This window comes from Mesoplodon densirostris, chromosome 17, assembly GCF_025265405.1.
Source record: "Mesoplodon densirostris isolate mMesDen1 chromosome 17, mMesDen1 primary haplotype, whole genome shotgun sequence".
Lineage (NCBI taxonomy): Eukaryota > Metazoa > Chordata > Mammalia > Artiodactyla > Ziphiidae > Mesoplodon > Mesoplodon densirostris.
In genome coordinates this window covers 1,178,811-1,184,810 of record NC_082677.1, presented here as the reverse complement: position 1 = coordinate 1,184,810, position 6,000 = coordinate 1,178,811, and the positions used below count along the sequence as shown (strand labels likewise).

The 6,000-nt window shown below is 49.3% G+C and overlaps 1 protein-coding gene across 3 annotated transcripts in view; it reads left to right on the top strand.

Moving 5' to 3' along the window:
• The first annotated feature begins 1,704 nt into the window (after positions 1-1,704).
• LATS2 (large tumor suppressor kinase 2) overlaps positions 1,705-6,000 on the top strand; it is a 48,893-nt gene continuing 44,597 nt past the window's right edge. For 2 of the 3 annotated variants that reach the window (XM_060080314.1, XM_060080312.1), the window contains exon 1: positions 1,705-1,802. The gene's annotated coding sequence lies outside the window, so the exon portion shown is untranslated. Of the gene's footprint in view, positions 1,803-2,022; positions 2,257-6,000 lie in introns of those variants that run through there. The other variant, XM_060080313.1, reaches the window with a different exon arrangement.

Genomic DNA, 6,000 nt, shown 5'->3' with positions numbered 1-6,000 from the left:
CAGGCGGACTCTCAACCACTGTGCCACCAGGGAAGCCCTCTTTTTTTTTTAATTTTTATTTATTTATTTAAGTGTTGCGGTATGCGGGCTTCTTATTGCGGTGGCTTCTCGTTGAGGAACTACTAGGCGTGCAGGCTTCAGTAGTTGTGGCACACGGGCTCTAGAGAGCAGGCTCAGTAGTTGTGGTGCACGGGCTTCGTTGCTCCGCGGCATGTGGGATCCTCCTGGACCAGGGCTCGAACCTGTGTCCCCTGCACTGGCAGGCAGATTCTTAACCACTGTGCCACCAGGGAAGTCCTATCGCTATGTGTTTTGAACGCATCAACAAGAGTGTAAGCTCCACCAGTGGGTAAATCGTGTAGTTTTGCTCACTGTAGTACCAATGGTGCTTGGTTTAATCCATGGTTCATGGCAGGTCCTCAAGAAAATTTAAAAAACAAAAAACCCGAAGACATGATTGACTGCATGTCAATAAACGCAATGTTCTTCTATATGGTGTATCAGTTTCCTCAGGTAAGCCTCTGTTTGGAAAATTACCTATTTCCAATTTGTTTTATATAGATAGATAGATAGATAGAAATGTTTAAGATATTTTTTTAAAAGGCACAAAGAATAACACAGTACACATTATTGAATCTAATCAGAATCAACAAATTTTAAGATTTGGACAATTTGTTTCAAATAAAGAAATAAAGCACTGGAGAGAAAGTCGATGTCCTTACGTTCCTCTCCTGAGTCTAATTTCTGCACTCCTTTCTACACCGGCCACATCTGTCATGAGTCTGGTGTGTACATTTTCAGTCCGTGACTCTATTTGTATAAAGAACGTGATTAGCATAGGTTCTGTGGGGTTTTACTTATCAACATGGTATCATAGTGTACATATAGTTTTGCAACTCCCTTTTCTCCACTCTACAATGATTTTTGAAGTCTATCTACATACCCTTTGAAAAGTGCAGCTAGTTCATTCACTTAGCTATTTTACATATTTTATTTTCCCACAGCTCCCTACTGCTGGACTTTTAGGTTCTTCCTGATTTTTCACGATTGCAAACAATTCTATAATGGTCATTGTAATCCCAAAATTTGATTAGGTGTCTCGCACATAAATTGTAAAGTTCATTAAATTCCTTTTATTTACGATATACTTCTTTCATTTACCTATGTTTCTGTCGTTGAAGACAGAGCAAGGGCAGGACCTTTACCTGCACACAAAGGGAGGAGGGGGCCAGCCCCGGGGGGGGCGGGGGGCAGGGAGGCCTGTCCGGGTGCGAGTGCCCGGGGCGCAGGTGAGGGCGGAGGCGGCGCCGCGCCGCGCGTCCAGGTGAGCCTCGCGGGGGGCGGGGCGCAGGTGAGCCGGATCCCGGCGCTCAGCGATGGCCGGGCCATCGGCGCGCGGGGACCCCGGGCTGTCCCCTGGCAGACAGTCCGGAGCCCGTCCGCGCGGGAGGACGCGGGACGGCAGCGCCGCGGGGGGGACGGCGGCTGAGGCCGCGGGCCCCGCACGGACGGGCGGCCGGACGGCGGCCGGGCCCCGCGCCCCCTGGGCGGCCGGCGGGCGCGGGCGGGGGCGGCGCTGACGCGGCGGTCACGTGACGCCCCAGGAATGCCAACAATGTAGCGAATGTCCCGCTCGGGCTGCGCGCTGGGCCGCGGCGCGAGCGCCGGAAGATGGGGCCGCCCGCCCGCCCGTCCGCCCGGCGCCCCGCGTCCCCGCCCGCCGGCCGCCCCAGGGCTCGGCGTCCCCCGCGAGGCCCCGGAGCCGCGGGCCAGGCGGCCGCGGACGGCGTAGACGGCGCGAGGTGAGCGGGGCGGCGGGGCCCGGATCGGGACTCGGGACGCGGCGGCGGGCGGGGCCGCGCGCTCGGACGGAGGGGGGTCCGCGCCGTCGGGCCACCTCGGCCCTCGGCCCCTCGCGGGCAGGTCGTCCCCGGACGGAGGCCGCACCGCCCTCCCCCTCGCGGGCCGCCCCTCCCCCCGGGCCGCGCCCCCGGGTCTTCCCCTCCCCCACCTTCCCCCACCCCCACCCTCCCCCACCCCCACCCCGACCCCCGTCCGGAGTCCGGCCTCCCGCGGCGCTCCCCTGAGCTCGGCGCCCGCCGGGCTCCGGACGCGGGTTCCGACCCAGTTCGCGGCGCCTGGCGACCCGGCGGAGGCAGGTGGGGCCGGGGAGACACACGTGCCCCGCCCGCAGGCCTCGGTGGGACCCGGACGGTGCGCGCTGTGTGCGGGGTTCGTCGTGTGGACAGATTACACGTACGTGGGGGGCAGGGGAGGGGGTCTCCCTGGACAGGAGTCCAGACTTCAGAACTCACTAGCCCGGGACTGTGTGAGACCCAGCGCTTGGCAGGTAGAAATGCAGTGGCCAGACAGCTCTCTTCCCAAAGTGTTCAGCAGATACGTGCAATTGTAGGGGAAAGTTTGCCCCCATTTTACTAAGAAACTTGAATGGAAAGTCACAAAATGTGTGATGTTCGCACAGGTGTTCAGTTTGAATTTTAACCTAGGGGTTGACAGGCCTTCCCTTAGTAATGGAGAAAGTAACTTCTGGCCCATTATTAGGGAAATTGTGCTCAAGAGAGCTTGATTCATAGTTGTAGTTGAATCTTAAGTAAAATCCCTGCGTGATGGATCACCATTTTTGAGCGCTCAATCAGGAGACTAAGCTACTTTGTATCTTTTAAAAGTTTTTTCTTTAGCAAATGTATTAATAAGAGAGTAACAGAAAAATCTTCAAAATAAGAATGCACAGACTGTTTAAGAAAGTCTGTTTTAAATTATAATTAACAAGACACTGTGTTATTCAGCCTGTCATAAAATTTGGTCTCATTATCCAGGTATATATAGCACTGTTTAAAGAATATGCCAGCATTCCTTTGAAATTAAAATTGCTGAACACTTAATGAATCTCAAAATGTCAAGCAATTTAAAATGATAATCTGGGCAGAAGCTGTCATAAAAAATTATTAAGGTGAATTATGAAAATCTCGGAATTTTTGAACCGGAAAAGATTCTTCTAGCCTCTTCATCTAATTTGAAATCGTTTTGACTTAGGTGTAAATGGGAGCTGTACATATTTCTTTCTTTCTTTAGCAAATCGCAGGGTTGGGGGAGGGACTTTCCTTTGGTGGGAGGGGAATGTTTTCACAATAAGATGCCTTGTTATTTTAAATGATGTGCTGTAAGTAGCCAACCCCGGGCTCCTAAATCCCACTGCATGTGTGGGTTGGACGTGAGGAGGGGTGTTGAAGCTGACAAATTCGCCGTAAACACCCAGGAAACATTTGGGGGAACTTTGTGGGGGTGTTCTGATTTGTATTGGAAAAACCAGACTAACACAGGTTTTGAAAAGCTGCTTTTATGTTTTATTTCATGGTTATAATAATGTGAAACTTCTAAATAATGTTCCTTACTGACTTTAAAAAAATAAAAGGTTTGAAGAAATACAGAAGATAAATTCACTGCATCTACTTTGTTTTGACTGTAAATCTGCTCTAAAAAGGAGCAAAATATTCTGATCAACAGAACGAAGAGCTTGGGCTTGAACATTTCTAGAACATTTTCGACTTCCAGCATGAAAAATTCCCTGAATCTCCTTCCTTTTTTTAAAAAAAGCCTATTGCTCAGTAATCCCTATGGACAGAACTGGGTGTCCCGGGTCCAGGGGTCACCATCCCCACTGTGTGCTGGTGGCTGACGCTCTGTGTGGGGCGGGGAGTGGGCTTTATTACAGAGAGCACCTGTCACAGCTCCCAGAGCCCGGAGGTAGCCCTGTTTGGCCACTCATGTCACTAAGTGTTAGTGTTAGTACTTTTGAGCCTAATGCTGTTTGATTTACAGTTTCATTTTGAAAGTATGATTAGAACAAGGTAATGCTGGAAGTAAGGATAGTAGTTACGGTGCTAAAATTAGACTGGAAACTGGACGTTGTTTAATGTTTGCCGGTCACTCTACGAAAGCTTTATTTCGCTTGCCACTCGACCACGTCAACCTAACAGTGACAAGTGGTTGTTTAAGTTAATTAAATACTTTCTGTTCATATGCCAATATTTGACATTCATAGGAAATTTTCTGGAGGACAAGGGAAAACTCTCATATTGTGTAGCAGTGGTTTGTGTTTACTGTTACCTGTTCCTATGCTGTGGCATAGAGCAGATCCTGTAGTCTCTAAATTCGTTAGCGCGGTGAGAATCTTTTCGAGGATGTAAGCTGGCTTTTGAATGGAGTGGGCTTCTCTTTGGAGTACTGACCTCCCTGTCTCCAGGCCGTGGTCTTGAGCAGAAGTGCTAGGGACCAGCTCGTTCCTTACTAATTAATTAACTCCATCCTGTCTCAGGAGTGTCACTCCTGTGTTTTCATTAAAGGTACCCAGATGCACCTGCCTTGCTCCCCGACATTATCTGCCTGTTCATCTTTTCTACGTTTGAGCCTTTTCACAGGAAGTTCCGGACTCCAAGAATAGCTTCACGCTTCCTCCATCAAATCATAGCCCTTGTGCCTTTCCAACTTTGGTGAAGCGACCCTTTCTCTGGGAGGTTTTCTCCAAATAGGCCTGTGCACTGGGATTCCTTGGATGGTCATGTATCACCTCTGTCCACAGCAGTGACTCTCCAGTGGCATGGGTGGTCCAATCCCTGGCCGCGGAGTTTCCGAAACTTGAAGGGGAGAGGGTTTCAGAGGAGGTGAGGCTCCTCAAAGAGTGAAAGCCCCTGCCGGGGTGTGGAATGGAATATAAGGGAACCCATCCTGTTGGGTTGCTTGCTGTTATGATTGCTACAGAGAACAGGTGACAGATTTATCTACAGCCTGGTCGTTCCACGTGGTCATCTTGAGTACAGACTTCTCTGGCTCCATTTCTTTATGCTGTTATTCATAATGTGTGCCTCTAAGTGTATGTATGTGTATATCTGTATACACACACACACATATATATATATATATATCATACAGATATCATGTACAAAGCAAACAGGGCATGTGGTAGTTTGTTTTCCCTGGATCGTAAACTTATTTGGAGGTGAGGCCCAGTTTTACCTGAGTGAATCCACACAATGTCCGGTACAGCCTTTGGCACGAGTGGAGACCTCTGTACCCACTGAAACCTTGTGACTGCGCTCTTGGTTGGAGAGACGTCCTCAGGGACCCTCCTGGTGAGGGGTATCCCCTGTGAGGGTTTCCTGGCTGGGGCAGCCCTGGGCAGCACAGTGGTGTTTGGTTCTGACATTCAGCATCTGGCTGCAGGCCTGGCCCGGCTGCCTGGTTTATTTCAGCTTTGCTAGTTAGTTATAGTAAGGATATGATTTAAATAATAACTGGAATTTTAGGTCCAAGAAATACTGTGTAAAAAATGCCAGTATGTGTCCTTAGTGCGGGTCCTGCAGTCCGTGGGTTTGGTTGGTTCCTTCGTTGGTCGGGGCTGAGTGTGTGTTTGGCAGCCAGTGTGGGTTGTGAAGTACTGGGAGAAATTAGAATAAAAATTCTTCAACATCTGATAGCATTTTCCAGGATTGGTTTAAGAACTAGAACTGGGTTTGGTAGGGCTAAATTAAGGGATGATTAAAATATTGCTCTCATATTAAGTTTTTACAGGAGCCACCTATACTAGGAATAGGATTTAGTAGTTATCACAGCTCCAGATTTGAAAATGAGTTGTTTTTGTCTTGTGAGTTGTATTGCAGTTTTTGTTGTTGTTGTTTTTTTAAGAGGCATGAGAGAATAACACTTCATTGTTAGGAGATAATACAGGGGCTTTCTTTGCACACCAAGAGTACTGCAGTTTTAACATTCCAGTGTCTTGTAGTTTATTTTACTATTTTATTTATTTATTTATTGGCTGCTTTGGGTCTTGGTTGCTGTGCACGGGCTTTTCTCTAGTTGTGGTGAGCGGGGGCTACCCTTCGTTGCGGTGCGTGAGCTTCTCACTGTGGTGGCTTCTCTTGTTGCAGAGCACGGGCTCTAGGCATGCGGGCTTCAGTAGTTGTGGCTCGTGGTCTCTAGAGC